At 44.1% G+C, this 22413-nt stretch overlaps 1 protein-coding gene across 2 annotated transcripts in view; it reads right to left on the bottom strand.

Moving 5' to 3' along the window:
* Positions 1 to 22413, bottom strand: part of ST3GAL5 (ST3 beta-galactoside alpha-2,3-sialyltransferase 5) — a 120137-nt gene that overhangs the window by 84189 nt on the left and 13535 nt on the right. Inside the window, exon 1 of one of the 2 annotated variants that reach the window (XM_077280227.1) lies at positions 14340 to 14465. The exons of the other annotated variant lie outside the window; for it this stretch is intronic. The gene's annotated coding sequence lies outside the window, so the exon portion shown is untranslated. Of the gene's footprint in view, positions 1 to 14339; positions 14466 to 22413 lie in introns of those variants that run through there. 2 annotated transcript variants of the gene reach the window in all.

Genomic DNA, 22413 nt, shown 5'->3' on the forward strand with positions numbered 1-22413 from the left:
AGGGGCTCTGCAAACGCAACCTGACGCCCGCTGAGCATTCCATCAAAGTCTGCATTTCAAAACGTCACTACTTCCCTTACGAACCCCGACGTGTGTCAAAACAGTGGTTTACCCCCACATATGGGGTATCCGCGTACTCAGGAGAAACTGGACAATTTCTCCTGTTACCCTTGGGAAAATAAAAAATTGTGGGCTAAAAAATCATTTTTGAGAAAAGAAAAATTATTTTTTATTTTCATGGCTCTGCGTTATAAACTTCTGTGAAGCACTTGGGGGTTCAAAGTGCTCACCACACATCTAGATTAGTTCCTTGGGAGGTCTAGTTTCCAAAATGGGGTCACTTGTGCGGGAGCTCCAATGTTTAGGCACACAGGGGCTCTCCAAACGCGACATGGTGTCCGCTAATGATTGGAGCTAATTTTCCATTCAAAAAGCCAAATGGCGTGCCTTCCCTTCCGAGCCCTGCCGTGCCCCCAAACAGTGGTTTACCCCCACATATGGGGTATCATCGTACTCAGGACAAACTGGACAACAACATTTGGGGTCCAATTTCTCCTATTACCCTTGGGAAAATAAAAAATTCTGGGCTAAAAATCATTTTTGAGGAAAGAAAAATTATTTTTTATTTTCACGAATCTGCGTTATAAACTTCTGTGAAGCACCTGGGGGTTATAAGTGCTCACTATGCATCTAGATAAGTTCCTTGGGGGGTCTAGTTTCCAAAATGGGGTCACTTGTAGGGGAGCTCCAATGTTTAGGCACACAGGGGCTCTCCAAACACGACATGGTGTCCGCTAACGATTGGAGCTAATTTTCCATTCAAAAAGTCAAATGGCACGCCTCCCCTTCCGAGCCTTGCCGTGCACCCAAACAGTGGTTTACCCCCACATATGAGGTATCGGCGTACTCAGGAGAAATTGCCCAACAAATTTTAGTATCCATTTTATCCTGTTGCCCATGTGAAAATGAAAGAATTGAGGCTAAAAGAAATTTTGTGTGAAAAAAAGTACTTTTTCATTTTTGCGGATCAATTTGTGAAGAACCTGGGGGTTTAAAGTGCTCAATATGCCTCTAGATAAGTTCCTTGGGGGGTCTAGTTTCCAAATTGGGGTCACTTGTGGAGGAGCTCCAATGTTTAGGCACACAGGGGATTTCCAAACGCGACATGGTGTCCGCTAACGATGGAGATAATTTTTCATTCAAAAAGTCAAATGGCGCTCCTTCCCTTCCGAGCCTTACCATGTGCCCAAACAGTGGTTTACCCCCACATGTGAGGTATTGGTGTACTCAGGAGAAATTGCCCAACAAAATTTAGGATCCATTTTATCCTGTTGCCCATGTGAAAATGAAAAAATTGAGGCTAAAATAATTTTTTTTTGAAAAAAAAGGACTTTTTCATTTTTACGGATCAATTTGTGAAGTACCTGGGGGTTTAAAGTGCTCACTATGCTTCTATATAAGTTCCTTGGGGGGTCTAGTTTCCAAAATGGGGTCACTTGTGGGGGAGCTCCAATGTTTAGGCACACGGGGGCTCTCCAAACGCGACATGGTGTCCGCTAAAGATTGGAGCCAATTTTTCATTCAAAAAGTCAAATGGCACTCCTTCCCTTCCGAGCCCTGCCGTGCGCCCAAACAGTGGTTTACCCCCACATATGAGGTATCAGCGTATTCAGGACTAATTGGACAACAAGGTCCGTGGTCCAGTTTCTCCTTTTACCCTTGGGAAAATAAAAAAATTGTTGCTAAAAGATCATTTTTGTGACTAAAAAGTTAAATGTTCATTTTTTACTTCCATGTTGCTTCTGCTGCTGTGAAACACCTGAAGGGTTAATAAACTTCTTGAATGTGGTTTTGAGCACCTTGAGGGGTGCATTTTTTAGAATGGTGTCACTTTTGGGTATTTTCAGCCATATAGAACCCTCAAAATGACTTCAAATGTGAGGTGGTCCCTAAAAAAAATGGTTTTGTAAATTTTGTTGTAAAAATGAGAAATCACTGGTCAAATTTTAACCCTTATAACTTCCTAGCAAAAAAAAAATTTGTTTCCAAAATTGTGCTGATGTAAAGTAGACATGTGGGAAACGTTATTTATTAACTATTTTGTGTCACATAACTCTCTGGTTTAACAGAATAAAAATTCAAAATGTGAAAATTGCAAAATTTTCTAAATTTTCGCCAAATTTCCGTTTTTTTTCACAAATAAACTCAGAAATTATCGACCTAAATTTACCACTAACATGAAGCCCAATATGTCACGAAAAAACAATCTCAGAATCGCTAGGATCCGTTGAAGCGTTCCTGAGTTATTACCTCATAAAGGGATACTGGTCAGAATTGCAAAAAACGGCAAGGTCATTAAGGCCAAAATAGGCTGGGTCATGAAGGGGTTAATAAAATGGGAATGGCTGGTGATATCAACTTCCTGTTTGTGGCACGTTAGTATATGGTTAGTACAGTATATTAGTATATTGACAATCCAACACAATGGGCAGCACTTTGAACATATTTTATAAGTGGTCATAAACTTGTAAATAACTTATGAAAGAATAAAGTTACTTTAAAACCAAGCGCTCCATTGTTTTTCTTGTGAAATTCTCAATAAGTTTGATGTGTCACATGACCGTCTTCCCATTGGAAAAAATAAAGTTGGATCCAAAATGGCTGACTTCAAAATAGCCGCCATGGTCACCACCCATCTTGAAAAGTTTCCCTCCTCCCATATACTAATGTGCCACAAACAGGAAGTTGATATCACACCAACCATTCCCATTTTATTTAGGTGTATCCATATAAATGGCCCACCCTGTATAATGGGCCCAAATAGTGCTCCATACAGTATAATGGGCCCCATATATTGCTCCATACAGAATAACGGTCCCCATATAATGCTCCATACAGAATAATGTACCGCATATAGTGCGCCATATAGAATAATGGGCCCCATATAGTGCTCCATACAGAACAATGGACCTCATATATTGCTCCATACAGTATAATAGCCCTATATATTGCTCCATACAGTATAATGGACCCCACATAGTGCATCACACAGTATAATGGGCCCCATATATTGCTCCATACATTATAATGGGGCCACATAGTCCTCCATACAGTATAATGGGCTCCAGAAAATCATCTATATAGTATAATGGGGCCCATATATTGGTCTATACAGTGTAATGGCCCCACATACTCCTCCATACAGTACAATCCTCCCCAGCAAAGTATGATGACCCTATCACAGTACACACAGCCCTCCATACAGTATTATGGACACAACTGCTCCATACAGTATAATGGGCCTCATATATTGCTCCCTACAGTTTAATGGGCCCCACATAGTCCTCCATACAGTATAATGGGCCCCACATAATCCTTTATACAGTATAATGGACTCCATTTATTGCTCAATACAGTATAATGGCCCCATATAGTCCTCTATACAGTATGATGGCCCCACATAGTGCTCCATACAGTCTAGTGACCACAAAAACTGATCCATACAGTATAATGGGCCCCACACAGTGCTCCATACAGTACAATGGGCCCCACATATTGCTCCATACAGTATAATTGACCCATATATTGCTCCATACAATATAATGGGCCCTGCATTGCCTTCCGTACATAATAGCCCTACATAGTCCTCCATACAGTATAAAGGGCCAAAAATACTCACCCTGTGGGTCAGATTTGACCCACAGCCCAGAGTTTGACATATGTGCCTTAAAGCCATGTTCACAAGTTTAGTGTTTGGTCAGTATTTGTTCCACTCCTGGTTTTGGCTTACAAATACTGATGTAAAATACTGACCAAATACTACTAGTGTGAACGTGGCCTAATAATCCAACTCTATATGGCCCGGGTGGGCTGTATGACCCACTTTTGACCTCTATTAAACCCCGGGTTAATTTTTGCTTTTACGCTTTTTTTCTTTTTCCTCCTCTCCTTCATCCAAGAGCCATTTTTTTTAACATAAACATAGCTGTATGTGGAGAAGTTTTGTTTTGTTTTTGCAGGACGAATTGAAGTTTTTAATGACATTTCTCAATCATGTAACATATCATGTACTGAAAAATAAAAAAAAATAAAAGTGGAGTGAAAGAGTGAAATCAACATCATTTTTTTTCAGGTTTTGTTACATGGTGCTGAAAAAAACCCTGGAAACAACATGGTTCTCCAGGTCAGTAAGAATATGGCGACACAATACAAGTTTGGAATGTATATATATATATATTTAAAATGGAAAAAAAAATCAGTTTGAAAAAAAGGGTGTTTTGAGCCATGCAAGAGCTTGTTTCTTGCGTGGCTTTTTTTTTTTTTTTACATTTTACATTACCTACTATCGTTTGATCGCTCTTTATTGCATTTTTTAAGGAAAGCGTGGTGATGCCGTAAATCTGCTGTTCTGATTGTTCCTTTTTCCGGCAATAACTACATGGATACAATATATGGAACCCAAAGAACACATTTTATGTTGGAAAAGGGTTAAAAGAGTTTTCCCAAGAAAGATGCCGGTATAGGTAATGAATGTTTGATACCTGGGGGGTCCTTGCACTACGGAACCCTTGATCACTACAATGGGGGGTCTCAATTCTAGTATGACCACTGCCACCCCATTCAGTGCATATGTGAGCCTAGGAGTGAATATAATATTTGGGACAATTGGTCTAACTTCATAACTAGATGAATACATTACTATGGAGCAGGGACCTTCCAGATATCCTGTAGATGGAATTTTTGGGCACTCAGGTTTCTTAGGCTAGGTTCACATTGCGTTAGGGCAATCCGTTTAGCGCTAGCGGATTGCGCTAACGCACTGTTTTTTTAGGGGCCGCGTTAGGGGTCGCGTTAACGTCCCCGCTCTCGCAGATCCCCGATCTGCGAGAGCGGGGAACGGACCTCGGGCGCGCCGCGGACGCTGCAAGCAGCGTCCGAGGCGCGCTACAAAAGAACGGCACATCGCTAGCGCGAGCCGAAAAAAGGCACGCGCTTGCGATGCGCTAGAGGGAAACTTCACATTGCTGTCAATGGGCACGCTAACGGACCCGTTGCATGGCGTTAATTGCGACATTTTCGCCGTGCAACGCTGTCCGTTAGCATGCACACATTAACGCAATGTGAACCTAGCCTTAGTATTAGAGCTGGTTCACACGTAGCATTTTTATGCAATTTTCTTCCCCAGCACATTTTACAGTATCAGAAACACGAATAAACCTTCAGTTCTTTCAGATTTTTATTTGCAGTTTTTACCCTGCTGAGATCAAAAGGGCTGTGCACAAAAAAACACGTAAAAAACCTTCAGAAACCATATCAAAGATGCCACAAAAACGTTCAACATCGTTTCTGCTATGGTTTTCTGGGTTCTTTTTTTCCATGTAGAAAACAAATAAACTGTGCGTGAACATACGCAAAGTGTGCACATAGCCTAATTCTCCAACCTCTACATTTATGTTGTGGTTTTAACATTTCAGCAAAATAGTAAATAATCTAAAAAATAAATAATAAAAATAATTTAAAAAATAATAACACATTTATGCATTATTTTGACATTTGTAGAAAATTTGGAGGATATTAATCTCGCCTTGATGTTCTCTTAGATGCATCATCTATATCATGTAACGCCCTACAGGAAATGTCTGGCAATGTATGTAGAGAGGAAACTGGGTGGTGGGGGGCACGTGATAGCAGAGTGTAAGTGGATTATATACCGGTATATATATATTTACTGTATATATATGCCATATATAGCAAAATGTATCTGCAGACACTGTAGTACTGCTCCTTAAAGAGTCCTACTGAGCGGGACAAGTATTTCTCGGAGGATTACATAATTAATCTGCAGCAAATCCACAAGGAAATCAACATTTTTACAAAATAAAAAGGGACAATAATACTGTAGTATTGTTCTTTTTTATTTTTGCATGCTATCTCATGATTCTTCCTCAGTAGGTTCTTACCTTGTTGCTTCTTTCTTTCCCCCTTCTTTCTTTATTGTTCACTTTATGCTATTGATTTGCATTATACTCTGTGTATCTCTCTGTATTTGGATAGAATACAATAGTACCGGTGATAAATGGCAGGGTTCCATGACGGGGACTTGGTTTCCACATTATATTACCTATTTGGTCTCCAACAATATGGCCGCCAATAGTGCGCATGCGCTGTGTGACTACCCGACATTGTCTCTCTATCTGACGTCTATTGTACCTGCGATGCGCATGTTTACTGACGTCATAGGGTGCTGGGTCCCCCGCATGCGCAGTGCACGTTGACGGCAGTGGGGTACACTTTATGTTATGTGCGGGGTCATGTGCACATGCGCCATCAATAATTGGCGAGTCTGGGCTCTATAAATGGTGCATTAGAGATAGGACAACTATACTACTTCCCCTTTGAGAAAGCGGGCACACGAAACGCGCGTCAGGGGTTGTGAGGAGATTGTTTTCCGGTCTGGATTCACGATGGGTAAGCATATAACTGTATGAAATGTATCTCTGCATCTCCTGAGAATCCAACTTGACTGAAAATATCCAAACAGTCTAAGCTGGACAAGAAAAAAACAATGAATAGCACTGAATTGTAAAGCACACCGCATGTGTGCAGCAGAAACAAAACCAGACACTTATCTTGGCTGATTTGGCCGCAGGGCAGGAGGAACCAGACAGAGATGAATAACCTCTGTTATGACCTGGTGGTTACGGAGCGGTACTGAGATGACCTGGTGGGTAAAACCAATCATGAACAAGCTCAGAGGAGGTGGCAGCTCCACAGACAGAAATCACTGATATGACCTAGTGATTACGGAGCAGCACTGAAATGACCTGGTGGGAAAAACAAATAATGAACTAGCTCTGAGGAGGTGGTAACTTTACTGACCGCAATTCCTACTCCTAACACCAACACTAGAAATATGTTATGATCCTAGTGGTAGAGGATCTCAGAAGTTCCAGCTAAGTCCGCAAACACAAAAACCAGCTCATAGGGAGGTGGTAACTTGGCTGACCGTATATCTGATCCTAGCGCAACAACTAGAAGTAGCCAGGGAACGTACCTACGTTGATTCTAGACGTCTCGCACCAGCCGGAGAACTAACTAACCCTTTCAGAAAAAATAAGACCTCGCTTGCCTCAAGAGAAAGAACCCCAAAGTTATGATACAAGCCCCCCACAAATAATAACGGTGAAGTAAGAAGAAAAGACAAACGTAAGTATGAACTAGATTTAGCAAAGAGAGGCCCACTAATTAATAGCAGAAAATAGGAAGAGAACTTATGCGGTCAGCAAAAACCCTACAAAAATATCCATGCTGAATATCCAAGAACCCCCGCACCGACTAACGGTGTGGGGGGAGAATATCAGCCCCCTAGAGCTTCCAGCAAAAATCAGGAATCACATTGTAACAGGCTGGAACAAAATAGCAGCAATGCGAATAAACAAAAATAAGAAAGCAGGACTTAGCTTATCTTGCAAAAAGCAGGAGACCAGGAGTCAGGAGCAAACAGACATAGACTGACTACATCGATTCCAGGCACTAGACTGAGTTTCCAGGAAGTCTAAATAGGAACACCCAAGGCCTAACGAACCAGGTGGGTACCAACCTGGAGAAAGACAATCCAAGTGTCATACCGCTAGTGATCACAAGAGGGAGCCAAGAAATACAGTTCACAACAGTACCCCCCCTTTAAGGAGGGGTCACCGAACCCTCACCAAGACCACCAGGGCGATCAGGATGAGCAGCGTGAAAGGCACGAACCAAATCATGCATTTTATGCAGAACAAGAAAACGAATCACCTCCCGATGTTCAGGAGTCATGCACATGGTCACTTGTGTCCAATACTGCGGTTTATTCTCCGCCAATGGCGTAGCATCAATTCCTCTAAGAGGAATGGGATTTTTTAAAGGCTCCAGGACAAAACCACAGCGCTTGGCAAACGACAAGTCCATAAGACTCAGGGCTGCACCTGAATCCACAAATGCCATAACAGGGTAGGAAGACAATGAGCAAATTAGAGTTACAGACAAAATAAACTTAGGATGCAAATTACCAATGGTGACAGGACTAACCATCTTTGTTAGGCGTTTAGAGCATGCTGAGATAACATGTGTAGAATCACCACAGTAAAAACACAACCCATTCTGACGTCTATGATTTCGTCGTTCAGTTCTAGTCTGAATTCTATCACATAACATTGAGTCAGGTGTCTGTTCAGACAACACTGCCAGAGGATTAGCAGATTTGCACTCCCGCAAACGCCGATCTATCTGAATGGCCAGAGCCATAGAATCACTCAGACTTGTAGGAATGGTAAAACCCACCATCACATTCTTAATGGCTTCAGAAAGGCCATTTCTGAAATTTGCGGCCAGAGCACACTCATTCCATTGAGTGAGCACGGACCATTTCCGAAATTTTTGGCAATACACTTCAGCCTCATCCTGGCCCTGAGAGATAGTCAGCAACGCTTTTTCTGCCTGAATTTCAAGATTGGGCTCCTCATAAAGCAATCCGAGCGCCAGAAAAAACGCATCAATATTTGCCAATGCCGGATCTCCTGGCGCCAATGAAAAAGCCCAATCCTGAGGGTCGCCACGCAAGAAAGAGATAACAATTTTAACTTGCTGAGCTGAGTCTCCAGACGAACGAGGTCTCAAAGATAGAAACAATTTACAATTATTACTAAAATTCCTAAATTTAAATCGATCACCAGAGAAAAGCTCAGGAATAGGTATCTTAGGCTCTGACATAGGAGTACTAGTAACAAAATCCTGACTGCCCTGCACTCGTGCAGCAAGCTGATCCACACTAGTAATCAGAGTCTGAACATTCATGTCTGCAGCAGAGCTTCAAGCCACTCAGAGGAAAAAGGGGAAGAAGAAAAAAAACAAAAAAAAAACCTCTAACTTCTTTTCTTTTAATCCCGCTTCTGCAATGCATTAAATATTCACTTTATGGCCTGGAATACTGTTATGATCCTAGTGGTAGAGGATCTCAGAAGTTCCAGCTAAGTCCGCAAACACAAAAACCAGCTCATAGGGAGGTGGTAACTTGGCTGACCGTATATCTGATCCTAGCGCAACAACTAGAAGTAGCCAGGGAACGTACCTACGTTGATTCTAGACGTCTCGCACCAGCCGGAGAACTAACTAACCCTTTCAGAGAAAATAAGACCTCGCTTGCCTCAAGAGAAAGAACCCCAAAGTTATGATACAAGCCCCCCACAAATAATAACGGTGAGGTAAGAAGAAAAGACAAACGTAAGTATGAACTAGATTTAGCAAAGAGAGGCCCACTAATTAATAGCAGAAAATAGGAAGAGAACTTATGCGGTCAGCAAAAACCCTACAAAAATATCCACGCTGAATATCCAAGAACCCCCGCACCGACTAACGGTGTGGGGGGAGAATATCAGCCCCCTAGAGCTTCCAGCAAAAATCAGGAATCACATTGTAACAGGCTGGAACAAAATAGCAGCAATGCGAATAAACAAAAATAAGAAAGCAGGACTTAGCTTATCTTGCAAAAAGCAGGAGACCAGGAGTCAGGAGCAAACAGACATAGACTGACTACATCGATTCCAGGCACTAGACTGAGTTTCCAGGAAGTCTAAATAGGAACACCCAAGGCCTAACAAACCAGGTGGGTACCAACCTGGAGAAAGACAATCCAAGTGTCATACCGCTAGTGATCACAAGAGGGAGCCAAGAAATACAGTTCACAACAGAAATAGCCGTGGAGCGTTCCTATCTCTGCCTAGACGCCTCTTCACAGCCTAAGAACTAGCTACCCCTGAAGATGGAAACGGAAAACTATCTCGCCTCAGAGAAACCCCCAAAGGAAAGATAGCCCCCACATATATTGACGGTGAGTGGAGAGGGAAATGACAAACTCAGAAATGAAACTAGAATTTTAGCAAAGGAGGCCAACACTATCTAAATAGACAGAGATAGAAAAGGCTACTGTGCGGTCAGTATAAAAACTAAATGTCCACGCAGAGTTTACAAAAATAACCCCCACACCGACTCACGGTGTGGAGGGGCAAATCTGCAACCCCAGAGCTTCCAACTAGCCGGAATATTTCATAATGACAAGCTGGACAAAAGAGACATAACTTAAACTGAACAGAAGGTCATAAGCAGGGAAACACCCAAAAACTAGCAGAACTTATCTTGAGCTGAAATGGACTGGCCAACAGAGAACTTCCAGAAAAGGTCTGAATCCACAGGAGAACATTGACAGCTGGCATCAACTACAGCCAAAAGCCCAGTTAAATAACAAGGCCAGGGAACCGATTAGTGACAGCAGCTGCTAAGTTCCACTTGAAACCACCAGAGGGAGCCCAAGAGCAGAACTCCCAAAAATACCATTCGCAACCACAGGATGGAGCCCAAGAACGGAATTCACAACAAACCTCCAAGAACAATTGACAACTGGCAAGGACTAATGAATCCTGCACACCTAAATACCCCAGTCAGAGCTGCAATCAGCAGGAACACCTGCCTAGGATTGCAACCCAGGGACAACTGCATTACCACCAGCAACCACCGGGGGGAACCCAAGAGCAGAATTCACAACAACGTATATGGCACTTGGTATTATAATGTGGTTGTTAGTCTGCACCTGAGTGCTGCTGCCTTTGCTTGCTCACGTCATACTACTGACCGGTTACTCCTCCTCAGGGTACTGGCATTGTCTCCTCCTTATTTTATTTTACTGTTGATTTATTTTTTTTATATTTGTTTGTTTGTAAACTGATTCTATAAAAGAACTTTCTTTTATATCGTTTTGTAGTGTTTTTTCATGTACTCCTTTCTCTTGTATCCATAAAAAAAAGTAATGTAGAACTCCATATGTGAAACTTTTTCCAGGTTAAAAAGTTTGCATCGTAACCTCCACAGCTGAACCTACCCTTCCTTAGAGTTTTGGGAACAAAATATGAGAAAAAACTATAAAATCCTAATTTTTCCTCTCAGTGGCAAAGGCTTCAGCCGAACCCAACGAGTTTTTTGAAGCAGAAGATTCAGGAAACTCTGAACTGTGTTTTTTGGATATTCTTTTGGGGGGAGGGTTTTGTACAGTTTTATTTGGTCTTTTTTTTTCCACCTCTTTGAATAATGAAGAAAACACTATTTTTTAAAGCAAAAACGATGACAAAATGCTCCAAAACAACATCTAATTGTCTTTTGAGTTTTCCCACTGACTCGGAAGAAAAATGCCAGGAGATTGGACTGATAGGTCACTTCTTTTAATCGCTTGGTGTTTTTAGAAACCTGAAGAGGTTCAAAGATGTTGAAAAGTCTGAACATAAGAACAGAAAGTAGTTTCTATATCTTCATGAAAAAGACACTGTGGGCACAAAGCCTATGAGCAAAAACTTTCCAAATCCTCCTCAAAAACTTTTGAGGTTTCCACTTAGATTCTGCTACAATACCTCAGCAAAATGACTTAAGTGTGCAAAAAAAGGCTGATTTAATAGATCTTCCCTACAGTGTCAGATTGAGTGGTAAAGAAAAATGTCACCCACAACGCTGATACTCTCCCACCCAGTGCATTTTCGGTTGCTGCTCGTGGGAATGTACCCCAAGAATCTAGTCTTTGATTTCACATTTCCTACGCACCTCTGGTTCATGTGAACATACGCAGAAAATATCAGGCACTATGTGAAAGTTTTACATGATCATCTCATGAACTCGTGAGGACTGAGTAAAGGCGAAACGTCAGCGGAATGTCTGCAGAAGAAGTCACTTGTGTAAACTTCACCTGAGAAACTCATGATCTGACTTGTACTAGAGGCGATACATTGTTTACTATTCATCCTATATCCCTATTATACGTTTTATACCAGAAGTCTAATATTTGCACATACACCGAGACCCATATTTATTAAAATAATCGCAGAATTTGCACCAAATCTTTAGTTCACTTCAGTGTTGCACCTCGCTGATAAAACTGTCACAAGACACGTTAGCAGAAACTTCTTAAGCATGGTTACAGCTAGATAAGAGCCTGACACCAATGTTTCAAATGTCGCACATTAATGTAGAATTTTGCAGGTCTTTTTAAGCAAGAAATGGACATCGCTTAAATATATTTGTTCCGCGTCTTTCCTGCGACTGATCTGCCCCGTCTAGAACATGCAACTTGTTGTAGAAACACAATCAGAAATATGCCATACTTTGTGCCGAATAATGAACAATTCTCCTTTTCGGATAATTTTTAACTTCTGACGCAGGTACTAAAAACTGGTGTTACACAAAAGGAAAACTGATAAATCTGGCTTAGGGTTTTACAACAAAGAAATGAATTTGAACAAAATAATGCTGGCGGAAACGCAATGAGAAATGTCCTCCATCGTAGCGTACATTTAGGTTACTTTGTAATATAATAGTTAGATGCAGGATCGGATCTGAAATGCAACAGGCACCACTGGCGTCAGAAGGTTCCCATGAATGTATTAGTGTTAATAGAGGTTTCTCAGACTGATTTTACTACTTTTCTCATCGCATATGATAAATAATCTGAATGCGGCCTCACTGCAATCCCATGTAAAGCCACAAAGCCAATATGAAAAGCAAAAAAAACAGATCTTCTGTACCCACAAAAAATTCACCATCCAAACTCAGCATCGCCGCAGCAAAGTCCATCCAAACTCATTGTTGCCACTAAGTCCGTCCAAATTTAGTATCGTCCCTGCTAAAGCTTTCTAAACTCTGTGTCGTCGCTGTTAAGCCAAACTCAGCATCATCGATAAGTCCGTCCAAACTCAGCGTCGATAGTAAATCCATCAAAACTCAGTGTCTCAGTTAAGTCCGTCCAAACTCACTGTCGCCAGTAGTCCGTCAAAACTCAGCGATGCCTGTAAGTCCATCCAAACACAGCGTCACCAATGCCAAGTCCATCCAAACTCAGCGTCGCCGGTAAGTCCATCCAAACTGAGCGTCGCCGGTAAGTCCATCCAAACTCAGTGTTGCCGGTAAGTCCTTTCAAACTCAGTGTTGCTGGTAAGTCCGTCCAAACTCAGTGTTGTCAGTAAGTTCATCCAAACTCAGTGTTGCCGGAAAGTCAGTTCAAAGTCAGTGTTGCCAGTAAGTCTATCCAAACTCAGTGTCACCTATAAGTCCGTCCAAACTCAGTGTCACCTGCAAGGCTGTCCAAACTCAGTGTCGCCGGTAAGTCCATCCAAACTCAGTGTCACCGGTAAGTCCATCCAAACTCAGTGTCACCGGTAAGTCTGTTCAAACTCAGTGTCGCTGGTAAGTCTATCCAAACTCAGTGTCACTGGTAAGTCCGTCCAAACTCAGTGTCACCGGTAAGTCCGTCCAAACTCAGCATCACCGGTAAGTCCATCCAAATTCAGCGTCACGGGTAAGCCTGTCCAAACTCAGTGTCGCTGGTAAGTCCATCCAAACTCAGTGTCACCGGCAAGTCCGTCCAAACTCAGTGTTGCTGGTAAGTCCGTCCAAACTCAGTGTTGCCGGTTATTCCGTCCAAACTCAGTGTCACCGGTAATTCCATCCAAACTCAGTGTCACCGGTAAGTCCACCCAAACTCAGTGTCGCCGGTAAGTCCATCCAAACTCAGCATCACCGGTAAGTCTGTCCAAACTCAGCATCACCGGTAAGTCCATCCAAATTCAGTGTCACCGGTAAGCCTGTCCAAACTCAGTGTCGCTGGTAAGTCCATCCAAACTCAGTGTCGCTGGTAAGTCCGTCCAAACTCAGTGTTGCTGGTTATTCCATCCAAACTCAGTGTCACCGGTAAGTCTGTCCAAACTCAGTGTCGCTGGTAAGTCCGTCCAAACTCAGTGTCGCCGGTTAGTCCGTCCAAACAGTGTCGCCGGTAAGTCCATCCAAACTCAGTGTCACCGGTAAGTCCACCCAAACTCAGTGTTGCCGGTAAGTCCGTCCAAACTCAGTGTCGCTGGTTAGTCCTTCCAAACTCAGTGTCCAGGTAAGTCCACCCACACTCAGCATTACTGGTAAGTCCGTACATACTTAGTGTAACCACTGGAAGGTCTGTCCAAACTAAGCGCAGCTGCTTTATCCCACCACACACAACTCTGCTGCACATGACAAAATAAATATTACCTGTATCTAATAAAAGCTGCTCTTTTGTATCCAACAAACTCGGCTCTCTATACTTTGCTGTATCCAAGCAGACTCAGCTCTGCTGTATCTGTATGTGACGGATAAACGCCGCACTTGGCACAGGGCCTTTTCTTTTTATAGTCACATCCAACCCAGACCAAGGCGCATGGGAATGTGGAGACCACTCCAGCCCCCAAATCTATACAGAACTAAAACTTTTCCAAGATCAGAAGAGACACCAGTAAACTCACATGGATGCCAGGAGTCTGTGCTTCTGCTGGGACTTCACATCCAGGTATGAGGGGGAGATGGGAAAGTGCTGGAGGTCACAGAGAAAGCCTGGAGGAGTCACATCGCAGAAAACACAGCAGCAGCATGGAAGGAGGGAGGAGATGAGAGGAGGGAGCAATGTGCCTGGTCAGTCAGCATCACAGGACAAAGTTCTGGAGGGAGACGACCAAACAATGGAGGCCGGAAGGAAGGAGAAAGACCCCCTACTGAAGTGAGGGTCTCGCCTGCATGGAGTGGGGGAAAACAAGTAGCAGATTTTAGGCTGTATACCATATCACAAGACTTTTCCCACAGGAATGTGTAGGTAATTATAAGGCTCAGCAACTATCATCCGTAACATTAATATCTGCCTAAGATCTAATAATGAGGAGTATCCGATAATTATGGCGTGTCTAAAGTGGGGTATCCGACAGTGAGGGGATGTTCGGTGTGTATTATTGGAGGGTGATACATATGAATACACCCCGAGGACATATAGTTACGGTGATGGACCGAAATGTGAGGTGCAAGCACCGCTTATCTGAACTCCCCAAATGCCCCTAAGAACCAGTGACAGATTCCTGACAGGTTATTATATCAGCAAACCTGGATTTCTGCAAACCTGATTCAGATAACTGCAGCAGAATTTTTTCTTACACTCCTGATATTGCTCATATATTGGAGTGATCACAGAACCAGCAAAGTTTTGAGGCAAAAAGTCACCAGGCTCATAAAAAAAGGTGTGAAGAAAAAAAGCAGCTCAATAATGGCCAAAGATACGAGAAGTATAAATCGTGAAGACAACAGGAAGCCATTATCCTCCAGTGCTGCCATATCCCAGAACTGCAACCTCCCTGTAGGCTAGAAGTACAAGATGTTCAGTGCTCAGAGACACGACCAAGGTGAGGAGGCTGAGCCCGACCAACACTGAGCAAGACACAGAAGTACAAGGTGTTCAGTGCTCAGAGACATGGCCGAGGTGAGGAGGCTGAGCCCGACCAACACTGAGCAAGACACAGAAGTACAAGGTGTTCAGTGCTCAGAGACACGGCCGAGGTGAGGAGGCTGAGCCCGACCACCACTGAGCAAGACACAGAAGTACAAGGTGATCAGTGCTCAGAGACATGGCCAAGTGAGGAGGCTGAGCCCGACCACCGCTGAGAAAGACACAGAAGTACAAGGTGTTCAGTGCTCAGAGACACGGCCGAGGTGAGGAGGCTGAGCCCGACCACCACTGAGCAAGACACAGAAGTACAAGGTGATCAGTGCTCAGAGACATGGCCAAGTGAGGAGGCTGAGCCCGACCACCGCTGAGAAAGACACAGAAGTACAAGGTGTTCAGTGCTCAGAGACACGGCCGAGGTGAGGAGGCTGAGCCCGACCACCACTGAGCAAGGCACAGACGTACAAGGTGTTCAGTGCTCAGAGACATGACCAAGGTGAGGAGGCTGAGCCTGACCACCGCTGAGAAGGACACAGAAGTACAAGGTGATCAGTGCTCAGAGACATGGCCAAGTGAGGAGGCTGAGCCCGACCACAGCTGAGAAAGACACAGAAGTACAAAGTGTTCAGTGCTCAGAGACACGACCAAGGTGAGGAGGCTGAGCCCGACCAACACTGAGAAGGACACAGAAGTACAAGGTGATCAGTGCTCAGAGACATGGCCAAGTGAGGAGGCTGAGCCTGACCACCGCTGAGAAGGACACAGAAGTACAAGGTGATCAGTGCTCAGAGACATGGCCAAGTGAGGAGGCTGAGCCTGACCACCGCTGAGAAGGACACAGAAGTACAAGGTGATCAGTGCTCAGAGACATGGCCAAGTGAGGAGGCTGAGCCCGACCACAGCTGAGAAAGACACAGAAGTACAAAGTGTTCAGTGCTCAGAGACACGACCAAGGTGAGGAGGCTGAGCCTGACCACCGCTGAGAAAGACACAGAAGTACAAAGTGTTCAGTGCTCAGAGACACGACCAAGGTGAGGAGGCTGAGCCCGACCACCACTGAGCAAGACACAGAAGTACAAGGTGATCAGTGTGTAGCAGTGGTGGGGGCTGATAGATTGCTTCCTGACACTCCAAGCGTTAAAAGCATTTGATGGTCATGTATGTTATAAAGGGATGATGTCTATTGAGCGCAGGTGAATCCATATGAGATCACTGAACCGTGCGGATTCACCACATCCAATACATTGCATAGGTGAAATTTAAGTTGCAGATATTTACATCTCCGCAAGATAAATAGACATGCTGCGGACTGGAGAGACACGCCACATGTCCGTCTCTGAGGGTGAGCTTCAGGCGTCTGTGCATTTTTAAAAATCCCATCCACTATGCTGAAATATCTGGATGCTGCACAAGTACGCAGCGTTCAACCCGCAGCATCCAACCCTCATCGTTTACTGACCATGTACACATGCCTTTACTCCGGCTGAGGAAGAATGATTCTTTTTTATTAAATTTGCAAAAATGTATACATTACTGTTTGTTTTTCAGTCAAGATGGGGTGCAGAGTGTAGAAAAAAATGAACTTTTTTGAATTTACCGAATGGCTGCAATGAAACAATGAGTGAAAAATGTAAAGGGGTCTGAATATTTTCCATACCCACTGTATATTTATAATCCCACCATAAAAGTACGGAGCATAAGTATACTCCCATGTAGTCAAATTATGGAGATTACACAATAAGGCCACGTTCACACTTTGCGGGTTCCTCTGCGGGTTAATCCCGCAGCGGAATTGATAAATCTGCAGGGCAAAACCGCTGCGGTTATCCCTGCAGATTTATCGCGGTTTGTTCCGCGGTTTCCGCTGCGGGATTACTCCTGTACTATTGATGCTGCATATGCAGCATCAATAGTAATGTAAAAAATAATAAAAATTGGCTATACTCACCCTCTGACGTTGCGATCTCCCCGGCGCTGCAAGCGGCTGTGCCGACAAGGACCTTCGTGACGTCACGGTCATGTGACCGCGGCGTCATCACGGTCATGTGACCGCGACGTCACCACAGGTCCTGTTCGGCACAGCAACTGAGACCGGACGCCGCGGGCAGCGCTGAGAGGTGAGTATAGCATTATTTTTTATTTTAATTCTTTTTTTTACACCAAAATATGGTTCCCAGGGCCTGGAGGAGAGTCTCCTCTCCTCCACCCCGGGTACCATCTGCACATTATCCGCTTAACTTCCCGCAACGTGGGCACAGCCCCATGCGGGAAGTTAGCGGATCAATGCATTTCTATGGGTGCAGAATCGCTGCGATTCTGCACCAAGAAGTGACATGCTCCTTCTTTTTTTCCGCAGAAAAGCCGCGCGGCTTTTTCCGCGGAAATCCGCAGCATGTGCACAGCGGGTTTTGTTTTCCATAGGGTAACATTGTACTTTACCCTGCATGGAAAACTGCTGCGGATCCGCAGTGTCAAATCCGCTGCGGATCCGCGGCAAAACCCGCAAAGTGTGAACATAGCCTAAAGATTAGAAGAAGCCAATAGCAAAATAATATTAAATATAATACTTTATTGAAACAATATTAACAAATATAAAAAAATGTCACAATATGTAAGATCTGTTAAAAGACATACAGAGACAGCAAGGCAGCGTTGAAGGCCCCGTAAACCCAAAGTAACGGTTAGTGCCTAGGAAATCTAGGTTGAAGAAATATTTAAGCTTTAGAAGTACTACTAACTTATAACTGATGTCTGTCCAAAAAGGGACAATTATATGAAGTGAGCAGGCTTATGGCAGCACTAGTAATAGATGCAATGATAAGCAAATAGAATAAGATAATTTACCATAGTCCGGATCTATTTGACATAGCTATTAAGCAAAAAAACTCTTATGATTAAAGTGCCTATAGAACCAACTCATGCAAGTATAGTTAACATCATCATACTGAAAATAGAGGTAAATAAATTGTTAGTATATACGTTAAGTCATATCTCCTATGCAAGTGGGGTAAAAGTGCAATGCAGAATCGTGCTCAGCTGCACCTCGACGCGCGTTTCACCCTCCGGGCTTCGTCAGGAGGCATGGTAAGTAAAATAAAAGGTTCCTTATGTAGTGAACATGAATAATGATGATAACTGTCATCTGCGGGAGATGCCGTCCGATGACGTGGCCAGGACTACCAAGTGTAGCGAGGGTGGATCACCACGCATCAGTGGGGAAGATCACGTGCCCTAATTAACATAATGAGTGAGTGATAGCGAGGGAGGGAGGGAATTGTCGTCCTAAATAGTTGGGAGTGACTGTGTATAATTGCACCAATCGGCGCACACTGCCGTGACGCAGGGCCTCCAGAGCTGACGTCAGTTTGCGTGCAAACAACTCCAGATCTTTCACAAAATAAGTAAAATAGTCGAATTTACCTGTTGGGGAAAAGGATAATCCTTTTGAAAGAACCTCATATCGTGCTTTCGTTAAAATATGATCAGAAAGATTAATGACCTATAATACTTCTGAGATTGTCGCTCCTTACCTTTCCGTACACCCAGACGCACTTCTGCCGTGCGCTGCCTAACACTAGTGTCTGACACGGCGTCCGGTTGCTGTGGCGATCAATGGGATGCTCTGACGATCCTTCAGCCAATCACGTGCGACGCCGGCCGCTGACGTCAGCCCTGGAGTCGCGGCATCACGGCACAGGTTAGGTTGTGGAAGACACAGCAACAAAACACAAGGTAGTCATACTCAGGGTCGGACTGGGGTGTCTGGGGCCCACCAAGGGCATGGACTCTAGGGGCCCACCCTGCAGCTATATGCAAATATCTGTCAGTCGTTATCCCCATTATAGTGGAGCATTGGCTGTAAAACACAGGGGGCTCCTGCACATCTTCTGTGCGCCCCCATAACTGGGATGTATAATTACGGTATTTTACATTAAAGGTTCTATGGTTATCACCGATCCATGGGCTCCACAGGATAGGTGATCGCTTAGGTCCGACCATAAGAAACTGCACCAAACGGAAGAATGGGGAAGTTTTATCCATGACTGGACACTTATCTCCATTTTAAAATGCAGCAGCAGTTCAGATGTCTGACCGCAGCTCCATTCGTTCTCTTTGGGCTTCCAGAAAAAAACAAGAGCATCCACTGAGGGAATGAATGGATCAGTGGTCAAGTCAGATATACCGCTCCAGTCTAATGGGGATAAAAGTTCCACATTCTGCCTACTGGGTCCCAGCAGTCAGACCCCCACCACCACCAATCAATACGTTATCACTAGTGTTGAGCGATACCTTCCGATATTTGAAAGTATCGGTATCGGATTGGATCGGCCGATATCCAAAAAATATCGGATATCGCCGATACCGATACCCGATACCAATGCAAGTTAATGGGACACAAATATCGGAAGTGATCCTGGATGGTTCCCAGGGTCTGAAGGAGAGGAAACTCTCCTTCAGGCCCTAGGATCCATATTCATGTAAAAAATAAAGAATAAAAATAAAAAATATGGATATACTCACCCTCGGACGAGCCCTGGCTGTCACCGCTGCAACCGGCAGCCTCCGTTCCTAAGAATGCAGTGAGTGAAGGACCTTCGATGACGTCGCGGTCACGTGAGCGGTCACATGAGCGGTCACGCGACCAATCACAAGACCGCGACGTCATCGCAGGTCCTACACTCACTGCATTCTTAGGAACGGAGGCAGACGCTTGCACCGGTGAGGTCCAGGGTCCGTCGGAGGGGTGAGTATATCCATTTTTTTTTTTTTAATTCTTTATTTTTTACTTGAATATGGATCCCAGGGCCTGAAGGAGAGTCTCCTCTCCTCCACACCCTGGGAACCATATGCACCGCACACGCCTGGGAACTTATATGAATTTCCGATATCACAAAAATATCGGAACTCGGTATCGGAATTCCGATACAGCGAATATCGGCCGATATTTGCAGTATCGGAATGCTCAACACTAGTTATCACTAATTCTATGGAGAGGTGATTACTTTTTTCACAGGAGAACCCCTGTAAGTGCATCTCTGATGCTGTGATCCAAGTATCTAATCTCTAATAGAAATAAGGAATCTTCTCCTAATTAATATCAGAGAGAACAGATGACTGCCATATACAACACAATCCACTATACCAAGGCCAATAATACCCCATAGAGGGAAGAAATGCCACCACACCATGGACAGATCACATAGTGACCGAATAACACCACATACTACCAGCATATAGGCACCAAACAATACCACATACAAGGAGAAATACCACCACACCATAACTAGACTACATATTCCACCACATAGTGACCAAATAATACCACATATTGGGGATATATAGCACCACACCATGACCAGACCACATATTACCATCACATAGTGACTGAATAATACAATACTGATCATGAATACAAACCACAATACTAACAACACTGTTATTACCACCAGTGACATTATACACAAGAGTTCTGTATATTCTCTCAGTGTACAGGTAATACAGGGGTCACCAGTGACATTATGCACGGGAGCTCTGTAAATAGTGTCAGTGTACAGGTAATGCAGTGATCACCAGTGACCTTATACACTGCAGCTCTGTATATAGTATAGTGTATATAGTATAGTGTCCGTGCACAGGTAATACAGTGATCACCAGTGACATTATACACAGGAGCTCTGTATACAGTGTCAGTGTACAGGTAATATGGTGATCACCAGTGACATTATACACAGGAACTCTGCACACGGTGTATAGTGTGCATGTACATGTAATGCGCTGACTCACCGGTGACGTCTCTAGTAGATGTCCTTCTTCACTTTTCTTCTTCAGCCAGCACAGACCGCCATCACTTCTTCCAGCCAGGACTCACCTCTGCAAAAAATAACACAGTCATCAATTGCTGATCGCTTCCAGAGCACTTTCCCCACTTTTTCCCTGACTTCTATACTATGTCAGATGAAAAAAAAGTGACATAGTGCCGCCCTGCACAGTAACAGGACCTCCCTTTTGTTTCCTCCATGGAAAACAGTTTCCTAAAAAGTAAATTATATTACAGTAGTAATAATGTCCTTAATTGGACCCTAAAGAATTTATGCTCCCCACTTGTCACCATAAACTAATATAGCATGTTCCTCATTCTGGCCCCCAAACAGTAATTAAGTCCCTCATCCTGGACCCCTTTATTTAATAATCTCGCCCAGCCTGACAGCCTTTATTTAATAATCTCGCCCAGCCGGGCCCCTTTAATTAATTATCTCACCCAGCCTGGCCCCCTTCATTTTATAATATGCCACAGCCTGGCCCACCATAGTTCCTGGTGCAGCCTGGCCCCCAGCTATCCATCCTGACCCCCAGCTATCCATACTGGCCCCCATATGTCTCTTGTCCTGCCCCCCCATATATCTCTCCTGGATCCCCATAAATCCATTCATCCTGGGCTCCCCCATATAAAACCATCCTGGCTGCCCCATATATATATCCATCCTGCCCCCCCCCCCCATATATATCCATGCTGGCTCCCCCATATATAACCATCCTGGCTGCCCCATATATATATATCCATCCTGGCTCCCCGATATATATCCATGCTGGCTCAACCATATATATCCATGCTGGCCTCCATATACATGCATCCTGGTCCCCCCATATATGCATCCTGAATCCCCGATATGTATGCATCCTGGTCCCTTGTCCTGCCCCCCATAAATCCATCCTGCCACCCCCTATTATCGATCCTGGCCCCCCATATATATGCATCTTGGCTCTACCATATATCCATCCTGGTCCCCCCATAAATATCCATCCTGGCTTCACCATATATATCCATCCTGGCTTCCCCATATATATCCATACTTGTCCTGCCCCCCATATATCATCCTGGCCCCCCATATATATCCATTCTGGCCCCCCCATATATATGCATCTTGTTCTTTTGTCCTGCCCCCCCAATATATCCACCATGGCCCCCCATATATCGATCCTGGGCCCCATATATATGCATCCTGGCTCTACCATATATCCATACTGGCTCCCCCATATATCTGCATCCTGGCCCCCCATATATATATGCATCCTGTTCCCTTGTCCTGTCCCTCCTATAAATCCATCCTGGC

Source organism: Ranitomeya variabilis, chromosome 1 (assembly GCF_051348905.1).
Source record: "Ranitomeya variabilis isolate aRanVar5 chromosome 1, aRanVar5.hap1, whole genome shotgun sequence".
Classification (NCBI taxonomy): Eukaryota; Metazoa; Chordata; class Amphibia; order Anura; family Dendrobatidae; genus Ranitomeya; species Ranitomeya variabilis.